This window comes from Narcine bancroftii, chromosome 7, assembly GCF_036971445.1.
Source record: "Narcine bancroftii isolate sNarBan1 chromosome 7, sNarBan1.hap1, whole genome shotgun sequence".
NCBI classification, from domain to species: Eukaryota; Metazoa; Chordata; class Chondrichthyes; order Torpediniformes; family Narcinidae; genus Narcine; species Narcine bancroftii.
Window position 1 is genome coordinate 187,952,871 of NC_091475.1, and position 25,923 is coordinate 187,978,793.

The 25,923-nt window shown below is 37.7% G+C and overlaps 1 protein-coding gene across 1 annotated transcript in view; it reads left to right on the top strand.

The window, feature by feature from the left end:
- The first annotated feature begins 11,133 nt into the window (after positions 1-11,133).
- fgl1b (fibrinogen like 1B) overlaps positions 11,134-25,923 on the top strand; it is a 209,261-nt gene continuing 194,471 nt past the window's right edge. Inside the window, exons 1-2 of the mRNA XM_069892534.1 lie at positions 11,134-11,218; positions 12,321-12,395. The gene's annotated coding sequence lies outside the window, so the exon portion shown is untranslated. The remainder of the gene's footprint in view (positions 11,219-12,320; positions 12,396-25,923) is intronic.

Below are 25,923 nucleotides of genomic sequence, written 5' to 3' on the forward strand. Positions count from 1 at the left end.
GAGCACATTTAAAGCAGAGGTTGATAGGTTTGTAGCGGCAGCTATACTGCTACTGCAATAACACACACACAACCAGACGGGTTGAGCTCAGTGAGCAGATTGGTTTATTGCAGGCTGCTGGGCTGCACTTATACTCCCAGCCCGGACCTGGCTGAGAACCGCGCTGGAGGGCGCTGACGTCACCCAGGCGTCACGTGGTCCCGCAGCGCGGGTTTCTGAGTTCCATGCTGAAAGGAAGGGAAACCCCCAACAGCATCATTTTGGCCGGCTGCCCCACCGCGTGGCTTACAAGTGGGGCCGGTTCACCTGCCTTGTGGTGAGCCGCCACAGGTTCATGATTAGTAAGGGTGACAAAGCTTTATAGGGAGAAAGGAGGAAAATGGGGTTGAGAGAAAAATACATCAGCCATGATTCGAATGATGGGCCAAGTGGCCTAGTTCTGTTCCTACACCTTATGGTTAGTCAGACTTGGTAACCACACTGCAACAAGCAACAGATGAGGAGCCGCTGGCCGCACTGCCCACAGCACCAGAGACCCAGTCTCTAAACAGACCACAGCTGCTGACTGTATGGAGTTTGCATGTTCTCCCCATGGATATGGAGTATCCTCAGGATGTACCATTGCCAAAGAACCCATTTCCATGCTCTTTCTGACAATTTCATGAATACAATTTACAAATTATTTTCCATGCAACACTTTCTGGCAAAATTACCCTTTTTTTTAAATCAGAAATTGTTGTAATTTCTGTTATCTCTTCTCATTTAAGGAACTCTGAGAAGGCAGTGATCACAATAAGATTGAATTCACTCTACAGTTTAAGAGAGAGAAGCCAAATCAGATGACCATTGAGATACAAGAGCAGCAGGCCAAAATTGATTGGAAGAGGACCCTAGCAAGGAAGATTGTAGAGCATCAATGGCAGGAGTTTCTGGAAATAATTCAGATAACAAAGGATTGTTTCATCCCAAAGAAGCAGCGGCATTTGAAAGGTGGGTGGGGGGGGGGGGTGGTCAGACAACTGTAGTTGACAGGGGAAGACAAGGATAGCATTAAAGCAAAAGAGGGGGCATATGGTATTACAAAAAAAATGCAAGAAGCCAGATGATTAGGTAACTTTCAAAAACCAGACATCAACTATAAAGCAACAAGGAAGAACGATGATGTATTTTATTTACAAATTTTATTTTATTGGCACATGTAACAAAATTGCGTACAGCACCAAAAAATCTATATATCAAAATCAATACATGCTTTATCATTTTCTTCCCCCGCACTCCCTCCCACACAGAAAATCCCCCAAAGAAAGAAGAAAAAAAGAATAGACTAATTTTAAAACAATACTGGATATTACCTTATGGATAAATTACGACCTAATTATTCTAACACTTACAACTATCATTATATTTTTTTAATATAAAGTACATAGTAAAATAAAACACTACTGTGTAATATATTCTTCTTCTTTCTTCTTTGGCTTGGCTTCGCGGACGAAGATTTATGGAGGGGGTAAAAAGTCCACGTCAGCTGCAGGCTTGTTTGTGGCTGACCAGTCCGATGCGGGACATGCAGACACGATTGCAGCGGTTGCAAGGGAAAATTGGTTGGTTGGGGTTGGGTGTTGGGTTTTTCCTCCTTTGCCTTTTGTCAGTGAGGTGGGCTCTGCGGTCTTCTTCAAAGGAGGCTGCTGCCCGCCAAACTGTGAGGCGCCAAGATGCACGGTTTGAGGCGTTATCAGCCCACTGGCGGTGGTCAATGTGGCAGGCACCAAGAGATTTCTTTAGGCAGTCCTTGTACCTTTTCTTTGGTGCACCTCTGTCACGGTGGCCAGTGGAGAGCTCGCCATATAATACGATCTTGGGAAGGCGATGGTCCTCCATTCTGGAGACGTGACCCATCCAGCGCAGCTGGATCTTCAGCAGCGTGGACTCGATGCTGTCGACCTCTGCCATCTCGAGTACCTCGACGTTAGGGGTGTGAGCGCTCCAATGGATGTTGAGGATGGAGCGGAGACAACGCTGGTGGAAGCGTTCTAGGAGCCGTAGGTGGTGCCGGTAGAGGACCCATGATTCGGAGCCGAACAGGAGTGTGGGTATGACAACGGCTCTGTATACGCTTATCTTTGTGAGGTTTTTCAGTTGGTTGTTTTTCCAGACTCTTTTGTGTAGTCTTCCAAAGGCGCTATTTGCCTTGGCGAGTCTGTTGTCTATCTCATTGTCGATCCTTGCATCTGATGAAATGGTGCAGCCGAGATAGGTAAACTGGTTGACCGTTTTGAGTTTTGTGTGCCCGATGGAGATGTGGGGGGGGCTGGTAGTCATGGTGGGGAGCTGGCTGATGGAGGACCTCAGTTTTCTTCAGGCTGACTTCCAGGCCAAACATTTTGGCAGTTTCCGCAAAGCAGGACGTCAAGCGCTGAAGAGCTGGCTCTGAATGGGCAACTAAAGCGGCATCATCTGCAAAGAGTAGTTCACGGACAAGTTTCTCTTGTGTCTTGGTGTGAGCTTGCAGGCGCCTCAGATTGAAGAGACTGCCATCCGTGCGGTACCGGATGTAAACAGCGTCTTCATTGTTGGGGTCTTTCATGGCTTGGTTCAGCATCATGCTGAAGAAGATTGAAAAGAGGGTTGGTGCGAGAACACAGCCTTGCTTCACGCCATTGTTAATGGAGAAGGGTTCAGAGAGCTCATTGCTGTATCTGACCCGACCTTGTTGGTTTTCGTGCAGTTGGATAATCATGTTGAGGAACTTTGGGGGACATCCGATGCGCTCTAGTATTTGCCAAAGCCCTTTCCTGCTCACGGTGTCGAAGGCTTTGGTGAGGTCAACAAAGGTGATGTAGAGTCCTTTGTTTTGTTCTCTGCACTTTTCTTGGAGCTGTCTGAGGGCAAAGACCATGTCAGTGGTTCCTCTGTTTGCGCGAAAGCCGCACTGTGATTCTGGGAGAATATTCTCAGCGACACTAGGTATTATTCTATTTAGTAGAATCCTAGCGAAGATTTTGCCTGCAATGGAGAGCAACGTGATTCCCCTGTAGTTTGAGCAGTCTGATTTCTCGCCTTTGTTTTTGTACAGGGTGATGATGGTGGCATCACGAAGATCCTGAGGCAGTTTACCTTGGTCCCAACAAAGCTTGAAAAACTCATGCAGTTTGGCATGCAGAGTTTTGCCGCCAGCCTTCCAGACTTCTGGGGGGATTCCATCCATACCTGCTGCTTTGCCACTTTTCAGTTGTTCGATTGCCTTATATGTCTCATCCAGTGTGGGAACCTCATCCAGCTCTAGCCTTAGGGGCTGTTGAGGGAGCTGGAGCAGGGCGGAATCTTGGACTGAGCGGTTGGTACTGAAAAGAGATTGGAAGTGTTCTGACCATCGGTTGAGGATGGAGATCTTGTCGCTGAGGAGGACTTTGCCGTCTGAGCTGCGCAGCGGGCTTTGGACTTGGGGTGAGGGGCCGTACACAGCCTTTAGAGCCTTGTAGAAACCCCTGAAGTCGCCAATGTCCGCGCTGAGCTGTGTTCGTTTGGCGAGGCTAGTCCACCACTCATTTTGGATCTCCCGGAGTTTGCGCTGAAGATGGCTGCATGCGCGACGGAAGGCTTGTTTCTTCTCTGGACAGGACGGCTTTGTAAGGTGAGCCTGGTGGGCAGCTCGCTTCTTTGCCAGCAGCTCCTGGATTTCCTGGCTGTTTTCGTCAAACCAGTCCTTGTTTTTCCTGGCTTCATGGTCAAGAGCTTCATTGCCTCCAAACTCGAAAACCTTCCGACAGGCCTCTCGGACCGAATCATGTCCATGCGACTCCCACTTCAAAACAAGCGTCACATCACCCTCATCAGTGTCTATGCTCCAACCCTCCAGGCGGAACCAGCAGAAAAGAACAAGTTCTACTCCGACCTGCGCAACCTCATCCAACGTACCCCTACAGCCGACAAGGTTGTCATCCTGGGTGACTTCAACGCTCGTGTCGGCAAAGACTCAGAAACCTGGCCAGGAATCCTGGGCAAGCATGGCGTCGGCAAGTGCAACGACAATGGGCGCCTCCTGTTGGAGCTCTGCGCAGAACAGCGGCTTGTCATTACAAACACCCTTTTTCAGCAGAGGGACAGCCTTAAGACCACCTGGATGCATCCCCGATCCAAACACTGGCACCTCCTGGACTACATCCTGGTGCGAGAAAGTGACAAACAAGATGTGCTCCACACCAGGGTCATGCCTAGCGCGGAATGCCACACTGACCACCGGCTGGTTCGCTGCAAGCTCAACCTTCACTTCAAGCCAAAGCCCAGGAACAATAAAGCCCCCAGAAAGAGGTTCAATGTTGGAAAACTGCAGTCAGACGAAGCGAGAGGAAACTTCCAGGCAAACCTCAAAGCAAAGCTCGACGTTGCAACCCGCCTCACGGACCCGTCCCCTGAAACCCTCTGGGATCAGTTGAAGGCTACCATACTGCAATCCACTGAAGAGGTACTGGGCTTCTCCTCCAGGTGTAATATATAACACTTAATCAAAATCTAAGTATACACCAAATTCTACCAATTGACATAATGTAATTACTTATGAAGTTATAACACCAAACTTTTGCATATATGGGAAGCAAATTTTCAAAAACATTATCATATTCGTTCTTTAAAGCCCTTGAGAATGAAAGAAGTACTGAAACGGCACCCCCGAAGCCCACCTGCAGTGAGCGCCACTAAACTGCAGCATAGAGGCCACTACAGAAGTTGCTACTTCTGTGGATTGGCGTTGCATATCAACTTACAATGCCCCACGCAACAAGCCGATTATGCCAACTGCCTCTATCCTGCAGTTTAGTGGCGCTCAGCAGTGGATCATCACTGCAGGTGGGCTTCGGGGGTGCCGTTTCAGTACTTCTTTCATTCTCAAGGGCCTTCGATTGTTGTAGAGCGGCATTAAAGGTTAGGGCCAGGATCTCCAATAAGCATTGCCTGATGTACCCTGACTCCAATCCACTTATGAATTTCTGCTAGTACAATTATTAAATGTCTTGATATGATTTTCAGTATTTTCAGTTATCCTAACTTCATTCATAGTGACAGAGGGTCAGCTTTCATGAGAACAGAACTTAGGCAAAACCTTCTTGATAGGGGATCGCTACTCGTCGTACAATCTATAACCTGCGGGGTAATGGTTAGGTGGAGCGTGGTAATGGTACAATCTGGAAAGCTATCACTCTTGCACTGAAGTCGAAAGGTTTCCCCACCAGCCACTGGCAAGATGTGCTGCCAGGGGCATTACCCTCTATTCATACACTGCTTTGTACAGCAACCAATGAAAGTCCTCACCAACATGTTTTTACTTTCCCTAGAAAATCGAAGATTATATTGACCTTCCCGGCTATTTGAACCTGGAGAAGTCTTATTAAGAAAACATGTTAGACTCAGCAAATCTGGCCCATTTGCAGAGTGTGTTCAAAAGCTTCATGCTAACCTGCAGTATGCTCATGTTGCTTTTCCTGATGGGAGAGAGGACACCGTTTCCCTTGGAGACCTGGCTTCTCCTGGTCTGCGGTCGGTTAGCCCTTCCACTATTCTGACACCCTCACTGCCCTCCCCACCATGAGAAAGCCAGTTACTTAATCCATTGCCCAAGGAACAATACTCTCCACGTGAGAATGTTGCCTCCACTCCCTTCCACAGCTGGTGCAAAAAGTCCTTCATTAGGAGATAAAGCTCTGCTCTCACCAGTGTCTTTTTGCAGATCTGTTCGTATTTCTAAACATCCCCAGAGACTGTGTTATGACTATTTCTAATCATAGACACAATTATCAAGGCTACTTACTGTTATCTCATGATATTTTTTTTTAAATCCAGTTATTTCTATAAATTAAGGTTGAGGTCAGAAATCAGAATTTATTGTCAGGAATATGTCACGAAATCCATTGTTTTACAGTAGCATCACAAGGGCAAACATTATATTTTAAAATAAATAGATAAATTAGTGCAAGAGAAGAGTAAAAGTGAAGTAGGGTCTGGGGTTCATTGGCCATTCAGAAATCTGATAGCAGAGGGGAAGAGGCTGTTTCTGTGCTGCTGGGTGTTTTACCTTCCTGATGAAGAGGGTGTGGTTTAGGTGGTGAGGGTCCTTGAGGATAGAGGATGCTTTCTTAACACACTGCTTCTTGTAGATGTCCTCGCTGGACTAATGCCCATGATGTAGATGGCTGAGAAGGGATTTGATAGAGGTATTTAAAATTATGAAGGGAATAGATAGAGTAGACGTAAATAGACTCTTTCCCCTGAGGACAGGGGAGGTTGGATCAAGAGGGCATTAGTTAAGGGTAAAGGGGCAAAACTTTAGGTGAAATATTAAAGGATGCTTTTTCACGCAGGGAGTGGTGGCAGAATGGAATGATCTTCCAAAAGAGATAGTTGCGGCAGGGTCCCTTCTGTCATTTAAGAAAAGATTGGTTGTGTACATGGATGTGAGGGTTTGGAGGGTTATGGATGGAGAGTAGGAGGGGGAAGCTAGTGGAGTTGTTCAAGTGAACCGGCGTGGTCTTGAAGGGCCGACATGGCCTGTTTCCACGCCATAAACAGTTATATGGTTATATGGTTATATGGTGCTGGTCAAGTTCATAACTCTTCTTTCTTTTCCAATCTCCTTATTGAGTTATATTAAACATATATACAAGGGAAGAGTTACATTACATTCATTCTGAGAGTAAAGAGTTTCCTGGTTAAAACCAATGTTACCGTAAGGAACTAGGAGAGAATCCAGTATAAAATTATGATTCTTAAATTATACAGAAATATTGAATAAACAGTTGCCAAACTTCTTCAAATTTAAAAGATGTATCAAATGTCCGGTTCCTTGTTTTCTCCAAACTTAAACATGACATAACATCAGAGAGCCATTGAAGTAGAGTAGGTGGGTTAGGATCCTTCCATTTAAGTAATATGGCTTCCCTAGCCAATAATGTTGAAAAGGCAATTATTTCCTGTGCACAGACAGGCATATGCCCAGTCACCGCTGGTAGGTTTCCAAAAAATAGCTGTAAATAGATTTGATTCTAATTCTAATCCTAGAACTTTTGTTAGGGTTTCAAAGACACCTTTCTGGAAATTGTCCAGTTTTGAACATGACCAAAACATGAGTTAAAGTGGCTACTTCAAGTTTGCACCTATCACAGGTAGGGCTTACATTCGGAAAAATATGAGCCAACTTAACTTTAGACATATGTACCCGATGTTACACCTTGAACTGAATTAAGGAATGACGGGCACAAATTAATGAAGTATTTACTAGATGAAAAATATGAACCCGTTGATTGTCCGGAAGCAATGCTTGGAATTCCCAAGCCCTTTTAATTTTATCGTTGAACATCAGCCACAAGTTGAGTAACCAATTATATATTGTAGCTATTAACCCTTTTTGAAGTGGATACACCTGAAAAGGGGGTCTATCGTATTAGATGGGTAAGCAGAAGGATAGTTTGGAAGTATGCAAAAATTCCACAATTTGCAAACTCTCTGTAGTCTTTTCCTGTCCTGTCACCTTTATACCAGACACTGATGCACCCAGTCAGAATTATCGCCACAGTAAATCTGTAGAAATTTTCAAGAGTATTTGGCAAAATATCAAATCTCCTCAAACTCCTCACGAAGAATAGCCGCTGAGGAGCCACCTTCTTGTTTGAACGGAATAGATCTTCAGGATAGATCTTCAAAGATGTTAACACCCAAAAATGCGAATTTCTCAACCATTTTCATTGCTGACTCCACGATGAGGACTGATTTGTGTTCTGAAGTCTACAATCATTTCCTTAGTTTTGCTACCATTGAGTGCATTGTTGTGACACCACTCAACTAGTTGATCTATCTCACTCCTAAACATTTCCTTATTGGCTATCTGTGATTCTGCCGATGACCATGTGTCAATGACAAATTTGTAGACGGCATGTGATTTGTGCCAAGCCATGCAACATGAGTGTAGCAAGAGTAGAACAGTTGGCTGAGCTTGAAGTTACAAATATATCAATATAACCTACGGCTCCTAGAACGCTTCCACCAGCGTTGTCTCCGCTCCATCCTCAACATCCATTGGAGCGCTTACATCCCTAACGTCGAAGTACTCGAGATGGCAGAGGTCGACAGCATCGAGTCCATGCTGCTGAAGATCCAGCTGCGCTGGATGGGTCACGTCTCCAGAATGGAGGACCATCGCCTTCCCAAGATCGTGTTATATGGCGAGCTCTCCACTGGCCACCGTGACAGAGGTGCACCAAAGAAAAGGTACAAGGACTGCCTAAAGAAATCTCTTGGTGCCTGCCACATTGACCACCGCCAGTGGGCTGATAACGCCTCAAACCGTGCATCTTGGCGCCTCACAGTTTGGCGGGCAGCATCCTCCTTTGAAGAAGACCGCAGAGCCCACCTCACTGACAAAAGGCAAAGGAGGAAAAACCCAACACCCAACCCCAACCAACCAATTTTCCCCTGCAACCGCTGCAATCGTGTCTGCCTGTCCCGCATCGGACTTGTCAGCCACAAACTAGCCTGCAGCTGACGTGGACTTTTTACCCCCTCCATAAATCTTCGTCCGCGAAGCCAAGCCAAAGAAGAAGAAGAATATAACAATTAATAATCACAATGTGACAAAATTAATTATTGTTTGATGAAAATGAGGATGACCAGGACCATATTTGGCATTGACATTTTTCACCATATTTGTGACATCAACTTTGTTTTTTGCCCTTAGAACTTCTTTTACAAATTTGCTGATGATGCTCTGGTCGTGGGTCATATAAAAAAAGGTGATGAGTCAGCGTACAGGAGGGAGATTGAAGACTTGGCTGAATGGTGCACCACAACAACCTCTCACTCAGTGTCACCAGGAAGGGAAAACCAAAGGTGTAGAATCCTCCATTCATTAGGATATCAGAGGTTGAGAAGGTGAGTAAAATTTAAGTTCTTGGGAGTCACTATCTCGGACGATCCTTCCTGGACTTGGCATAAGAAAGCACGTCAATGCTTCTACTTCCTCAGGAGTTTGCGGAGGTTTGGTATGACATTGGAAAATTCTTGATGTTTGCTGGGAAGTGTCCTGATAATGGGGACACCAAGACTCCTGAGCAGAAAGTCCTGCAAAAGGTAGTGGTCAAAGCCAGGACATCACAGGCAAAACCCTCCCCACCAATGAGAACATCTAAAGGGAGCACTGCAGATGGAGAGCATTGCAATCATCAAGGATCCTCACCACCCAGAACACACTCTATTCTTGCTGGTACCATCAGGAACAAGGTATAGTTGCCACAAGACTTGTATCACCAGGTTCAGGAACTGCTGCTCCCCCTCCACCATCAGACTCCACAACAACAAACTCAATCAGAGACGCATTTAAGGACACAACTTGCACAGTCAAGTTGTTTACATTTCTTTATCACTTTACATGCATCTTCTTGAGTACAGTTTTTTGCACTACCAATAAGTGGTAATTCTGCTTCGCCTGCAGGAAAAAGAATCTCAGGGTCTTATATGATGCATGCAAGTTCTCTGACAATAAACCTGAACTTTGAACTCTTAGTAATTGATGAATTTGAAACCGAAGCATGGGAGTCAGTCAAGTATAAATCTCTTTCATAACTGAATTGAAGAAAGATGAAATGGAAGGTAAATTGAAATTCAGGAATTGGTACTTCTTCCAAAACTCAAGTATGTCTTTTAAAAATATGATGTCAATCATTTACCTTTATGTAATGTAATCATTATTCAGCTAAGATACTGGGAGGGAATGTATAATTAAATCATTTAGAAATTTAATTTAATCTTTTACCTTTATGTAATGTAATCATTATTCAGCTAAGATACTGGGAGGGAATGTATAATTAAATCATTTAGAAATTTAATTTAATCTTTTACCTTTATGTAATGTAATCATTATTCAGCTAAGATACTGGGAGGGAATGTATAATTAAATCATTTAGAAATTTAATTTAATCTTTTTTGCTTCGCTAAAATATTGTTGTATGTAGCGTCAAATTAATCTCCCAAAAAATTACATTTTGTGTGGAGAAAGTATATAATGACGTAAATGTGTAGCACAGGATCTCGGCCAGGTTCTTTTAAATCTCCCCCTCTCACCTCAAATCCCTGCTCTCCAGTTTTAGATTCCTCAGCCGAGGAAAAAAAGGCATTAGCTATGTACTCTATCCATGCCCTTCATGATTTTGTAAACCTCTTTTGTAATAGGTCTTCCCTTCTCACCTTCTACATGCCAGAGAGGACTGTACCAGCCTTCAGGTTTTTGAGGAAAGCCTGTTTGAGTGCAATATTTGTCAGTGAGGATGTTGGGGGAGCTGTAAATGCTAGCAAATCCTATTGCACAAAATGCCACCAGTTCCAGTTGACTTATAAAAGCAAATATACTTTGCCATTCAACAGCTTATGTCCAGATTTCCAATTTAGTCTGTCCAGGTGCATGACATCCCTGCTAAAAAGGAAAAATTTAAATCCCTGGATGGGTGCCATATATCGTCATACAGCACTTCACTCCACCAAGTAACTGTTGATCATCCAACACCCGCCTACTTTTACCCTGCAGTAATCTAATTTTATTATCTCCATGTTTTCTCCATCACTTATAATTCCAAAAACTTATGAATCAGGTTTTTCCTGGAAAGTCAGTCCAATGGAAATTCAATGTAATAGAGGAGATATTTCTACCCTTAGATCCTGACAAATTATTTGTGTGTCCTCTCATCAAAACATTTATTGTTCCATTAATTTTAAATTGATCTTTGGGGACAAAAATCCAGCCATATGTTGCAGCTGTGGATGCCATCAGTATTAGTATGGATTTTAATAGTGTAGCAATTTATAACAGAATATGTGTTGATCTGGCCCATCCTTTCAAAAGGCTAGATGAAGGCCAAGATAGATTTGTCATGTACCATTCTAGGTTTTAAAATTCTTTATATAATGAAGCTTAAAACACAAATTTATGCACAAGACATGAAAGTATGCCTCACTTTTCAAAAGACTGAATATTTGGAGAGCTTTGTCACTACTGCATAACATGAGGAAGATCACCATTAAAGGAATGTGATGAAGTAACCCAGCCTGGAGACTAATTTAAACCATCTGGGTACTTGCATTAATATCAACAACTTCGACGCTATTCTTAATGACGCAAATCTTCAAGTACAGATAGAACCACGAGAATATCTAATGCAATTAAATGAATATTTCTATATTTTTGGTGAGTTGTTAATTTATTTTCTTTAACACCGTACAGCCAGTATTACTATTAAATATTGATTTTTTTTTAAAGTATGTCACAGCTTTGCAAAACTTTCTGAGATGACGTTTAGCATGTTAAGAATGATTTTTCAGTTAGGTGAGAAACACTGTAATCAAGAAAAACATTGATTTTTGTATTCAACTAATCAATACTAAGTTGTGGAGAAGCTCTTGTTCAATTGATATGTTGCACTGTTTTGTTTTTAATTTGGTTACTTATAAAATAACATTTCACTGTGCTTGTGAAAACTAGCCGAATTAGATTAATGTTGAAATTATTTGTTCTTTTTTCCTCAGTGGAATGTTTTTTAGAGGAACATGAATTTAATCTGTAAATCACTCTGTTTTAATATCAAGAGCAGGACAACATACCTATTACCCTTACCAAGTTTTTAGGTACAACTCCGGTTCGGCCTAATTTGAAACAGGTCTCACATATTTAATGAACTTGTGTGTAGCAACAGCTTTCCTTTTCTGAAGAATATTACTGGATCAGCTAGGTTTATTGAACTGTCAGCTTTCATAATTAGCGAACCTACAGAACATTATTGTAGAGTTATCACTTATTGGTTAAACATCATAAGACAATCATCAAAATAAGGTGCAAAATTAAATTGGACGTTGAGCTGCAAAAGAGATTGTGAAATAGTTGTAGAGATTTTTTTACTGTTAGTAAATGAAGTACCATCTGAAACCAAATGATCATACTTTTCAACACTCTTGTGTCACAATTCTGCCTTTGTAAATAACAAAATTCCAACATGTTTAAATATTATTTTGCATTTATGAAGAGCAAAAGCAATGGTAAAAGGAAAATATTCAATCACAGAAATCGTGTAATGTTTGACGACAAAAACATTAATTGTTTGAACAGCTGGTTTCTGCCTTCATAAAATGTGCTAGTTAGAAAGGAATTAAAATCAGATTCCTTTAGAGGTGCCAACTTTACTTCTAATAGATGTTTATGCTTAAAGTAGCTTTAACATTACTGAAATAGGCTTAAGAATTCTACAATTCTGTCCACAGCAAATATTTTTTTCAGTTTTAATAAAATTCTGCAGGTTCTCAAAACTTACGGATTCAAGGAATTTTTCACCTGTTCCAATTGTAGTATGGTGCTAAAGTTCAGCAAAAAGGTAAGCTAAAATTTTAATTGAGTTACTTAGTTTCTGAAAAGATGAGGACCAAAGAAGAACTAGAGAATAACAGGCAAGGTACAAGAGGACTGGAGAATAGCTAATGTTGTACCTTTGTTCAAAAAGGGAAATAAAGATCATTCAAAATAATAAGCCTGGAAGCCTCACATTAGTGGGAGGGAAATTATTGGAAAGGATATGTATGGATAGGATTTATGGAAGGTCATGGTCAGATTCGGGACAGTTTAGGGGCAAGTTATTTTGTTAGTCTGTTTGTAGAAGAACCCTTCTCTCTGTACTGGGTACTTAATGACAAATAAACTCAAACTAAACTGAAGTAAATTTGATAGTTAATATGACTTTGTGAGGGGCAGGGCATGTCTCTCCAATATGATTGAGCTTTATTTTATTGAGGAAGTGACAAATATGGTTGATGAGGGCAGGAATGTGGATGTTATCTACAAGGATTTTAGTAAGGCATTTAGCAAGGACTCTCTTGGTAGGCTGATCCAGAACGTACAGATGTACAGGATCCAACATGATTTGGTTGTTTGGATGTGGAATTGGTTGGCCCTGAGAAAACAAACAATAGTGGTGGAAGGCTGTTATTTGGGCTGAAGACCCATGACAAATGGTATTCCACAGGGATTCATTTAAGACCATTGTTGTTTGTGAGAATAACACACACACAGATACACACACACACACACACACACACACACACACACACACACACACACACACACACACACACACACACACACAACTTACAATGGGATTACATTCCAACAAACCCATCGTAAGTCGAAAAATAATACAGGTATACCTAGTATAACACCAACAGTGCTGTATCAGTGGACTTTTAGTTGTTAATTGCCAAATTTATTCGGAATTTTGGACACATGAATATTTATGCGCCAAACGTTGATGACGCGCAATTTATTCAAGAGTCCTTTTCACTCTTGCGCAGGCATATGATAAGGTAATGTTTGAAGGGGATTTTAATCGTTGTCTGGATCCATTATTAGATAAACCTCCAAAAATAGTCACTAGAACTAAGATGGCAAAGCAAATTTTAACATTAATGAAGGAAATGAATTTAGTTGATACAGTAAAACCTCGTTAGAAGCGATAGTTGGGGTCCAAGATTTCATAGCGCGTAACAGCCGAGTCGCAGAATAGATGCATATATGTCAGAGTGCCCCATGCCGGAAACCCCTGACCCGAGGGCCTACACCTGACAACCCCCCTCCCCGCTGCACCTGCCCCCTCCCGGTGTGCTTAGATTTAGAAGGGGGTTAAATTAATAGTAATAAGTTTGATTCTGTTTTTATGTTTAAAGAAAATTAAAAGTAACTTTTGTTTAAGTAACCATTTGTCTTGTGAATTTCTATTGCTGCTGGGTTTGGGGGTCCTCTGAGCCCATCACATTACCTTGTAACGTTCCTCAATAGTTTTTTAGGGATTTGAATTCTATTGTAGAAAGATAAAATAATAAGAGTATCTTAACCAAAATTTACTTGGGGATATGAACTGGAAGGTTTACAACTTCCAAATTTTCAAAATGATTATAGAGCAGCACAATTGAAATTTATTAATAGAATGTTTGATTTGGATAATTTAACAAAAATTGGTGAAAGAAGAGCAATTTACTTATAAATGGAATTCTAAGATATTATTTACATATAATTTACCTATTTTGAGATATTTAATTAAATTATGGAATATAATAAATGAGAAAATAGGTACACAAGGGAAAATTTCATCTAAGACACCTTTATAACAGAATAAACTTTTTCCTTCCATGCGTAATAATCAATTTTTGAAAATATGGGATAAAAAAGGAATTAAAATTATACAAGATTGTTACGAAGCTGCTTTTTAAGTCTTTTCAAAGAATGAAGGAAAAATATGAAATTCCACAAAGTACCCTCTTCTGTTATTATGAAATTCCACAAAGTACCCTCTTCTGTTATTATGAAATTCCACAAAATCCTCTCTTCTGTTATCATGAAATTCCACAGTTCTCTCTTCTGTTATTATGAAATTCCACAAAGTTCTCTCTTCTATTATTATGAAATTCCACAAAGTACTCTTTTCTATTATCAAGAAATTCCACAAAGTACTCTCTTCTGTTATCAAGAAATTCCACAAAGTACGCTCTTCTTTTATCAAGAAATTCCACAAAGTACTCTCTTCTGTTATCAAGAAATTCCACAAAGTACTCTCTTCTGTAATCAAGAAATTCCACAAATTACTCTCTTCTGTTATCAAGAAATTCCACAAAGTACTCTCTTCTGTTATCAAGAAATTCCACAAAGTAATCTCTTCTGTAATCAAGAAATTCCACAAAGTAATCTCTTCTGTTATCAAGAAATTCCACAAAGTACTCTCTTCTGTTATCATGAAATTCCACAAAGTACTCTCTTCTGTTATCAAGAAATTCCACAAAGTACTCTCTTGTGTTATCATGAAATTCCACAAAGTCCTCTATTCTATTATTATGAAATTCCACAAAGTTTCTCTTCTGTTATTATGAAGATCCACAAAGTACACTCTTCTGTTATTATGAAATTCCACAAAGTACTCTCTTCTGTTATCATGAAATTCCACAAAGTTCTCTCTTCTGTTATCATGAAATTCTACAAAGTCCTCTCTTCTGTTATCATGAAATACCACAAAGTACTCTTTTCTGTTATCATGAAATTCCACAAAGTCCTCTCTTCTGTTATCATGAAATTCCACAAAGTTCTCTCTTCTGTTATCATGAAATTCCACAAAGTACTTTCTTCTGTTATCATGAAATTCCACAAAGTACTCTCTTCTGTTGTCATGAAATTCCACGAAGTCCTCTGTACTGTTATCATGAAATTCCACAAATTCCGCTCTTCTGTTATCATGAAATTCAACAAAGTCCTCTCTTCTGTTATCATGAAATTCAACAAAGTCCTATCTTCTGTTATCATGAAATTACACAAAGTACTCTCTTCTGTTGTCATGAAATTCTACAAAGTGCACTGCTCTGTTATCATGAAATTCCACAAAGTCCTATCTTCTGTTATTATGAAATTCCACAAAGTACTGCTTTCTGTTATCATGAAATTCCACAAAGTACTCTCTTGTGTTATCATGAAATTCCACAAAGTCCTCTATTCTATTATTATGAAATTCCACAAAGTTCTCTCATCTGTTATTATGAAATTCCACAAAGTACTCTATTCTGTTATCAAGAAATTCCACAAAGTACTCTCTTCTGTTATAATGAAATTCCACAAAGTACTCTCTTCTGTTATCAAGAAATTCGACAAATTACTCTCTAGTGTATTCATGAAATTCCACAAAGTCCTCTATTATATTATTATGAAATTACACAAAGTTTTTCCTCTGTTATTATGAAATTCCACAAAGTACACTCTTCTGTTATCATGAAATTCCACAAAGTAATCTCTTCTGTTATCATGAAATTCCACAAAGTTCTCTCTTCTGTTATCATGAAATTCCACAAAGTCCTCTCTTCTGTTATTATGAAATTCCACAAAGTACTCTCTTTTGTTATCATGAAATTCCACAAAGTACTCTCTTCTGTTATCATGAAATTCCACAAAGTCCTCTCTTCTATTATCATGAAATTCCGAAACGTCCTCTCTTCTGTTATCATGGAAATTCCACAAAGTCCTCTCTTCTGTTATCATGAAATTCCACAAAGTCCTCTCTTCTGTTATCATAAAATTCCACAAAGTCCTCTCTTCTGTTATCATGAAATTCCACAAAGTACTTTCTTCTGTTATCATGAAATTCCACAAAGTACTCTCTTCTGTTGTCATGAAATTCCACAAAGTCCTCAGTTCTGTTATCGTGAAATTCCACAAATTCCGCTCTTCTGTTATCATGAAATTCAACAAAGTCCTCTCTTCTGTTATCATGAAATTCAACAAAGTCCTCTCTTCTGTTATCATGAAATTACACAAAGTACTCTCTTCTGTTATCATGAAATTCCACAAAGCGCACTGCTCTGTTATCATGAAATTCCACAAAGTTCTCTCTTCTGTTATCATGAAATTCTACAAAGTCCTCTCTTCTGTTATCATGAAATACCACAAAGTACTCTCTTGTGTTATCATGAAATTCCACAAAGTCCTCTCTTCTGTAATTATGAAATTCCACAAAGTTCTCTCATCTGTTATTATGAAATTCCACAAAGTACTCTCTTCTGTTAATATGAAATTCCACAAAGTTCTTTCTTCTGTTATCATGAAATTCCACAAAGTACTTTCTTCTGTTATCATGAAATTCCACAAAGTACTCTCTTCTGTTGTCATGAAATTCCACAAAGTCCTCTGTTCTGTTATCATGAAATTCCACAAATTCCGCTCTTCTGTTTATCATGAAATTCAACAAAGTCCTCTCTTCTGTTATCATGAAATTCAACAAAGTCCTCTCTTCTGTTATCATGAAATTACACAAAGTACTCTCTTCTGTTATCAGGAAATTCTACAAAGTGCACTGCTCTGTTATCATGAAATTCCACAAAGTCCAATCTTCTGTTATTATGAAATTCCACAAAGTACTGCTTTCTGTTATCATGAAATTCCACAACTACTCTCTTCTGTTATCATGAAATTCCACAAACTACTCTCTTCTGTTATCATGAAATTCCACACAGTTGTCTCTTCTGTTATTAGGAAATTCCACAAAGTTCTCTCTTCTGTTATCATGAAATTCCACAAAGTTCTCTCTTCTAATATTATGAAATTCCACAAAGTACTCTCTTCTGTTATCATGTAATTCCACAAAGTACTCTATTCTGTTATCAAGAAATTCCACAAAGTACTCTCTTCTGTTATAATGAAATTCCACAAAGTACTCTCTTCTGTTATCAAGAAATTCGAGAAATTACTCTCTAGTGTATTCATGAAATTCCACAAAGTCGTCTATTATATTATTATGAAATTACACAAAATTTTTCCTCTGTTATTATGAAATTCCACAAAGTACACTCTTCTGTTATCATGAAATTCCACAAAGTAATCTCTTCTGTTATGATGAAATTCCACAAAGTTCTCTCTTCTGTTATCAAGAAATTCCACAAAGTCCTCTCTTCTGTTATCATGAAATGCCACAAAGTCCTCTCTTCTGTTATCATGAAATTCCACAAAGTCCTCTCTTCTGTTATCATGAAATTCCACAAAGTCCTCTCTTCTGTTATCATAAAATTCCACAAAGTCCTCTCTTCTGTTATCATAAAATTCCACAAAGTCCTCAGTTCTGTTATCGTGAAATTCCACAAATTCCGCTCTTCTGTTATCATGAAATTCAACAAAGTCCTCTCTTCTGTTATCATGAAATTACACAAAGTACTCTCTTCTGTTATCATGAAATTCCACAAAGTGCACTGCTCTGTTATCATGAAATTCCAAAAAGTTCTCTCTTCTGTTATCATGAAATTCTACAAAGTCCTCTCTTCTGTTATCATGAAATACCACAAAGTACTCTCTTCTGTTATCATGAAATTCCACAAAGTCCTCTCTTCTGTTATTATGAAATTCCACAAAGTTCTCTCATCTGTTATTATGAAATTCAACAAAGTACTCTCTTTTGTTAATATGAAATTCCACAAAGTTATTTCTTCTATCATGAAATTCCACAAAGTACTTTCTTCTGTTATCATGAAATTCCACAAAGTACTCTCTTCTGTTGTCATGAAATTCAACAAAGTCCTCTCTTCTGTTATCATGAAATTCAACAAAGTCCTCTCTTCTGTTATAATGAAATTACACAAAGTTCTCTCTTCTGTTATCAAGAAATTCCACAAAGTCCTGTCTTCTGTTATCATGAAATTCCACAAAGTACTCTCTTTTGTTATCATGAAATTCCACAAAGTACTCTCTTCTGTTAAAATGAAATTCCACAAAGTCCTCTCTTCTATTATCATGAAATTCCGAAAAGTCCTCTCTTCTGTTATCATGAAATTCCACAAAGTGCACTGCTCTGTTATCATGAAATTCCACAAAGTCCTATCTTCTGTTATTATGAAATTCCACAAAGTACTGCGTTCTGTTATCATGAAATTCCAAAACTACTCTCTTCTGTTATCACGAAATTCCACAAACTACTCTCTTCTGTTATCATGAAATTCCACACAGTTGTCTCTTCTGCTATTAGGAAATTCCACAAAGTTCTCTCTTCTGTTATCATGGAATTCCACAAAGTTCTCTCTTTTGTTATTAGTAAATTCAACAAAGTACTCTCTTCTGTTAATATGAAATTCCACAAAGTTCTCTCTTCTAATATTATTAAATTCCACAAAGTACTCTCTTCTGTTATCATGAAATTCCACAAAGTACTCTATTCTGTTATCAAGAAATTCCACAAAGTACGCTCTTCTGTAATAATGAAATTCCACAAAGTACTCTCTTCTGTTATCATGAAATTCGACAAATTACTCTCTAGTGTATTCATGAAATTCCAGAAAGTCCTCTATTATATTATTATGAAATTACACGAAGTTTTCTCTTCTGTTATTATGAAATTCCACAAATTACACTCTTCTGTTATCATGAAATTCCACAAAGTAATCTCTTCTGTTATCATGAAATTCCACAAAGTTCTCTCTTCTGTAATCATGAAATTCCACAAAGTCCTCTCTTCTGTTATCATGAAATTCCACAAAGTACTCTCTTCTGTTATCATGAAATTCCACAAAGTACTCCCTTCTGTTATCATGAAATTCCACAAAGTACTCTCTTCTATTATCATGAAATTCCGAAAAGTCGTCTCTTCTGTTATCATGAAATTCCACAAATTCCTCTCTTCTGTTATCATGAAATTCCACAAAGACCTCTCTTCTGTTATCATAAATTTCCACAAAGTACTTTCTTCTGTTATCATGAAATTCCACCAAGTACTCTCTTCTGTTATCATGAAATTCCACAAAGTCCTCTGTTCTGTTATCATGAAATTCCAAAAAGACCTCTCTTCTGTTATCAAGAAATTCCACAAATTACTCGCTATTGTATTCATGAAATTCCACAAAGTCCTCTCTTCTGTTATCATGAAATTCCACAAAGTACTCTCTTTTGTTATCATGAAATTCCACAAAGTACTCTCTTCTGTTATCATGAAATTCCACAAAGTACTCTCTTCTATTATCATGAAATTCCGAAAAGTCCTCTCTTCTGTTATCATGGAAATTCCACAAAGTCCTCTCTTCTGTAATCATGAAATTCCACAAAGTCCTCTCTTCTGTTATCATAAAATTCCACAAAGTCCTCTCTTCTGTTATCATAAAATTCCACAAATTCCGCTCTTCTGTTATCATGAAATTCAACAAAGTCCTCTCTTCTGTTATCATGAAATTACACAAAGTACTCTCTTCTGTTGTCATGAAATTCCACAAAGTGCACTGCTCTGTTATCATGAAATTCCAAAAAGTTCTCTCTTCTGTTATCATGAAATTCTACAAAGTCCTCTCTTCTGTTATCATGAAATACCACAAAGTACTCTCTTCTGTTATCATGAAATTCCACAAAGTCCTCTCTTCTGTTATTATGAAATTCCACAAAGTTCTCTCATCTGTTATTATGAAATTCAACAAAGTACTCTCTTTTGTTAATATGAAATTCCACAAAGTTCTTTCTTCTATCATGAAATTCCACAAAGTACTTTCTTCTGTTATCATGAAATTCCACAAAGTACTCTCTTCTGTTGTCATGAAATTCCACAAAGTCCTCTGTTCTTTTATCATGAAATTCCACAAATTCCGCTCTTCTGTTATCATGAAATTCAACAAAGTCCTCTCTTCTGTTATCATGAAATTCAACAAAGTCCTCTCTTCTGTTATAATGAAATTACACAAAGTTCTCTCTTCTGTTATCAAGAAATTCCACAAAGTCCTGTCTTCTGTTATCATGAAATTCCACAAAGTACTCTCTTTTGTTATCATGAAATTCCACAAAGTACTCTCTTCTGTTGTCATGAAATTCCACAAAGTGCACTGCTCTGTTATCATGAAATTCCAAAAAGTTCTCTCTTCTGTTATCATGAAATTCTACAAAGTCCTCTCTTCTGTTATCATGAAATACCACAAAGTACTCTCTTCTGTTATCATGAAATTCCACAAAGTCCTCTCTTCTGTTATTATGAAATTCCACAAAGTTCTCTCATCTGTTATTATGAAATTCAACAAAGTACTCTCTTTTGTTAATATGAAATTCCACAAAGTTCTTTCTTCTATCATGAAATTCCACAAAGTACTTTCTTCTGTTATCATGAAATTCCACAAAGTACTCTCTTCTGTTGTCATGAAATTCCACAAAGTCCTCTGTTCTTTTATCATGAAATTCCACAAATTCCGCTCTTCTGTTATCATGAAATTCAACAAAGTCCTCTCTTCTGTTATCATGAAATTCAACAAAGTACTCTCTTCTGTTATCATGAAATTCCACAAAGTACTCCCTTCTGTTATCATGAAATGCCACAAAGTCCTCTCTTCTGTTATCATGAAATTCCACAAAGTCCTCTCTTCTGTTATCATGAAATTCCACAAAGTCCTCTCTTCTGTTATCATAAAATTCCACAAAGTCCTCTCTTCTGTTATCATAAAATTCCACAAAGTCCTCAGTTCTGTTATCGTGAAATTCCACAAATTCCGCTCTTCTGTTATCATGAAATTCAACAAAGTCCTCTCTTCTGTTATCATGAAATTACACAAAGTACTCTCTTCTGTTATCATGAAATTCCACAAAGTGCACTGCTCTGTTATCATGAAATTCCAAAAAGTTCTCTCTTCTGTTATCATGAAATTCTACAAAGTCCTCTCTTCTGTTATCATGAAATACCACAAAGTACTCTCTTCTGTTATCATGAAATTCCACAAAGTCCTCTCTTCTGTTATTATGAAATTCCACAAAGTTCTCTCATCTGTTATTATGAAATTCAACAAAGTACTCTCTTTTGTTAATATGAAATTCCACAAAGTTCTTTCTTCTATCATGAAATTCCACAAAGTACTTTCTTCTGTTATCATGAAATTCCACAAAGTACTCTCTTCTGTTGTCATGAAATTCAACAAAGTCCTCTCTTCTGTTATCATGAAATTCAACAAAGTCCTCTCTTCTGTTATAATGAAATTACACAAAGTTCTCTCTTCTGTTATCAAGAAATTCCACAAAGTCCTGTCTTCTGTTATCATGAAATTCCACAAAGTACTCTCTTTTGTTATCATGAAATTCCACAAAGTACTCTCTTCTGTTAAAATGAAATTCCACAAAGTCCTCTCTTCTATTATCATGAAATTCCGAAAAGTCCTCTCTTCTGTTATCATGAAATTCCACAAAGTGCACTGCTCTGTTATCATGAAATTCCACAAAGTCCTATCTTCTGTTATTATGAAATTCCACAAAGTACTGCGTTCTGTTATCATGAAATTCCAAAACTACTCTCTTCTGTTATCACGAAATTCCACAAACTACTCTCTTCTGTTATCATGAAATTCCACACAGTTGTCTCTTCTGCTATTAGGAAATTCCACAAAGTTCTCTCTTCTGTTATCATGGAATTCCACAAAGTTCTCTCTTTTGTTATTAGTAAATTCAACAAAGTACTCTCTTCTGTTAATATGAAATTCCACAAAGTTCTCTCTTCTAATATTATTAAATTCCACAAAGTACTCTCTTCTGTTATCATGAAATTCCACAAAGTACTCTATTCTGTTATCAAGAAATTCCACAAAGTACGCTCTTCTGTAATAATGAAATTCCACAAAGTACTCTCTTCTGTTATCATGAAATTCGACAAATTACTCTCTAGTGTATTCATGAAATTCCAGAAAGTCCTCTATTATATTATTATGAAATTACACGAAGTTTTCTCTTCTGTTATTATGAAATTCCACAAATTACACTCTTCTGTTATCATGAAATTCCACAAAGTAATCTCTTCTGTTATCATGAAATTCCACAAAGTTCTCTCTTCTGTAATCATGAAATTCCACAAAGTCCTCTCTTCTGTTATCATGAAATTCCACAAAGTACTCTCTTCTGTTATCATGAAATTCCACAAAGTACTCCCTTCTGTTATCATGAAATTCCACAAAGTACTCTCTTCTATTATCATGAAATTCCGAAAAGTCGTCTCTTCTGTTATCATGAAATTCCACAAATTCCTCTCTTCTGTTATCATGAAATTCCACAAAGACCTCTCTTCTGTTATCATAAATTTCCACAAAGTACTTTCTTCTGTTATCATGAAATTCCACCAAGTACTCTCTTCTGTTATCATGAAATTCCACAAAGTCCTCTGTTCTGTTATCATGAAATTCCAAAAAGACCTCTCTTCTGTTATCAAGAAATTCCACAAATTACTCGCTATTGTATTCATGAAATTCCACAAAGTCCTCTCTTCTGTTATCATGAAATTCCACAAAGTACTCTCTTTTGTTATCATGAAATTCCACAAAGTACTCTCTTCTGTTATCATGAAATTCCACAAAGTACTCTCTTCTATTATCATGAAATTCCGAAAAGTCCTCTCTTCTGTTATCATGGAAATTCCACAAAGTCCTCTCTTCTGTAATCATGAAATTCCACAAAGTCCTCTCTTCTGTTATCATAAAATTCCACAAAGTCCTCTCTTCTGTTATCATAAAATTCCACAAATTCCGCTCTTCTGTTATCATGAAATTCAACAAAGTCCTCTCTTCTGTTATCATGAAATTACACAAAGTACTCTCTTCTGTTGTCATGAAATTCCACAAAGTGCACTGCTCTGTTATCATGAAATTCCAAAAAGTTCTCTCTTCTGTTATCATGAAATTCTACAAAGTCCTCTCTTCTGTTATCATGAAATACCACAAAGTACTCTCTTCTGTTATCATGAAATTCCACAAAGTCCTCTCTTCTGTTATTATGAAATTCCACAAAGTTATTTCTTCTATCATGAAATTCCACAAAGTACTTTCTTCTGTTATCATGAAATTCCACAAAGTACTCTCTTCTGTTGTCATGAAATTCAACAAAGTCCTCTCTTCTGTTATCATGAAATTCAACAAAGTCCTCTCTTCTGTTATAATGAAATTACACAAAGTTCTCTCTTCTGTTATCAAGAAATTCCACAAAGTCCTGTCTTCTGTTATCATGAAATTCCACAAAGTACTCTCTTTTGTTATCATGAAATTCCACAAAGTACTCTCTTCTGTTAAAATGAAATTCCACAAAGTCCTCTCTTCTATTATCATGAAATTCCGAAAAGTCCTCTCTTCTGTTATCATGAAATTCCACAAAGTGCACTGCTCTGTTATCATGAAATTCCACAAAGTCCTATCTTCTGTTATTATGAAATTCCACAAAGTACTGCGTTCTGTTATCATGAAATTCCAAAACTACTCTCTTCTGTTATCACGAAATTCCACAAACTACTCTCTTCTGTTATCATGAAATTCCACACAGTTGTCTCTTCTGCTATTAGGAAATTCCACAAAGTTCTCTCTTCTGTTATCATGGAATTCCACAAAGTTCTCTCTTTTGTTATTAGTAAATTCAACAAAGTACTCTCTTCTGTTAATATGAAATTCCACAAAGTTCTCTCTTCTAATATTATTAAATTCCACAAAGTACTCTCTTCTGTTATCATGAAATTCCACAAAGTACTCTATTCTGTTATCAAGAAATTCCACAAAGTACGCTCTTCTGTAATAATGAAATTCCACAAAGTACTCTCTTCTGTTATCATGAAATTCGACAAATTACTCTCTAGTGTATTCATGAAATTCCAGAAAGTCCTCTATTATATTATTATGAAATTACACGAAGTTTTCTCTTCTGTTATTATGAAATTCCACAAATTACACTCTTCTGTTATCATGAAATTCCACAAAGTAATCTCTTCTGTTATCATGAAATTCCACAAAGTTCTCTCTTCTGTAATCATGAAATTCCACAAAGTCCTCTCTTCTGTTATCATGAAATTCCACAAAGTACTCTCTTCTGTTATCATGAAATTCCACAAAGTACTCCCTTCTGTTATCATGAAATTCCACAAAGTACTCTCTTCTATTATCATGAAATTCCGAAAAGTCGTCTCTTCTGTTATCATGAAATTCCACAAATTCCTCTCTTCTGTTATCATGAAATTCCACAAAGACCTCTCTTCTGTTATCATAAATTTCCACAAAGTACTTTCTTCTGTTATCATGAAATTCCACCAAGTACTCTCTTCTGTTATCATGAAATTCCACAAAGTCCTCTGTTCTGTTATCATGAAATTCCAAAAAGACCTCTCTTCTGTTATCAAGAAATTCCACAAATTACTCGCTATTGTATTCATGAAATTCCACAAAGTCCTCTCTTCTGTTATCATGAAATTCCACAAAGTACTCTCTTTTGTTATCATGAAATTCCACAAAGTACTCTCTTCTGTTATCATGAAATTCCACAAAGTACTCTCTTCTATTATCATGAAATTCCGAAAAGTCCTCTCTTCTGTTATCATGGAAATTCCACAAAGTCCTCTCTTCTGTAATCATGAAATTCCACAAAGTCCTCTCTTCTGTTATCATAAAATTCCACAAAGTCCTCTCTTCTGTTATCATAAAATTCCACAAATTCCGCTCTTCTGTTATCATGAAATTCAACAAAGTCCTCTCTTCTGTTATCATGAAATTACACAAAGTACTCTCTTCTGTTGTCATGAAATTCCACAAAGTGCACTGCTCTGTTATCATGAAATTCCAAAAAGTTCTCTCTTCTGTTATCATGAAATTCTACAAAGTCCTCTCTTCTGTTATCATGAAATACCACAAAGTACTCTCTTCTGTTATCATGAAATTCCACAAAGTCCTCTCTTCTGTTATTATGAAATTCCACAAAGTTCTCTCATCTGTTATTATGAAATTCAACAAAGTACTCTCTTTTGTTAATATGAAATTCCACAAAGTTCTTTCTTCTATCATGAAATTCCACAAAGTACTTTCTTCTGTTATCATGAAATTCCACAAAGTACTCTCTTCTGTTGTCATGAAATTCCACAAAGTCCTCTGTTCTTTTATCATGAAATTCCACAAATTCCGCTCTTCTGTTATCATGAAATTCAACAAAGTCCTCTCTTCTGTTATCATGAAATTCAACAAAGTCCTCTCTTCTGTTATAATGAAATTACACAAAGTTCTCTCTTCTGTTATCAAGAAATTCCACAAAGTCCTGTCTTCTGTTATCATGAAATTCCACAAAGTACTCTCTTTTGTTATCATGAAATTCCACAAAGTACTCTCTTCTGTTGTCATGAAATTCCACAAAGTGCACTGCTCTGTTATCATGAAATTCCAAAAAGTTCTCTCTTCTGTTATCATGAAATTCTACAAAGTCCTCTCTTCTGTTATCATGAAATACCACAAAGTACTCTCTTCTGTTATCATGAAATTCCACAAAGTCCTCTCTTCTGTTATTATGAAATTCCACAAAGTTCTCTCATCTGTTATTATGAAATTCAACAAAGTACTCTCTTTTGTTAATATGAAATTCCACAAAGTTCTTTC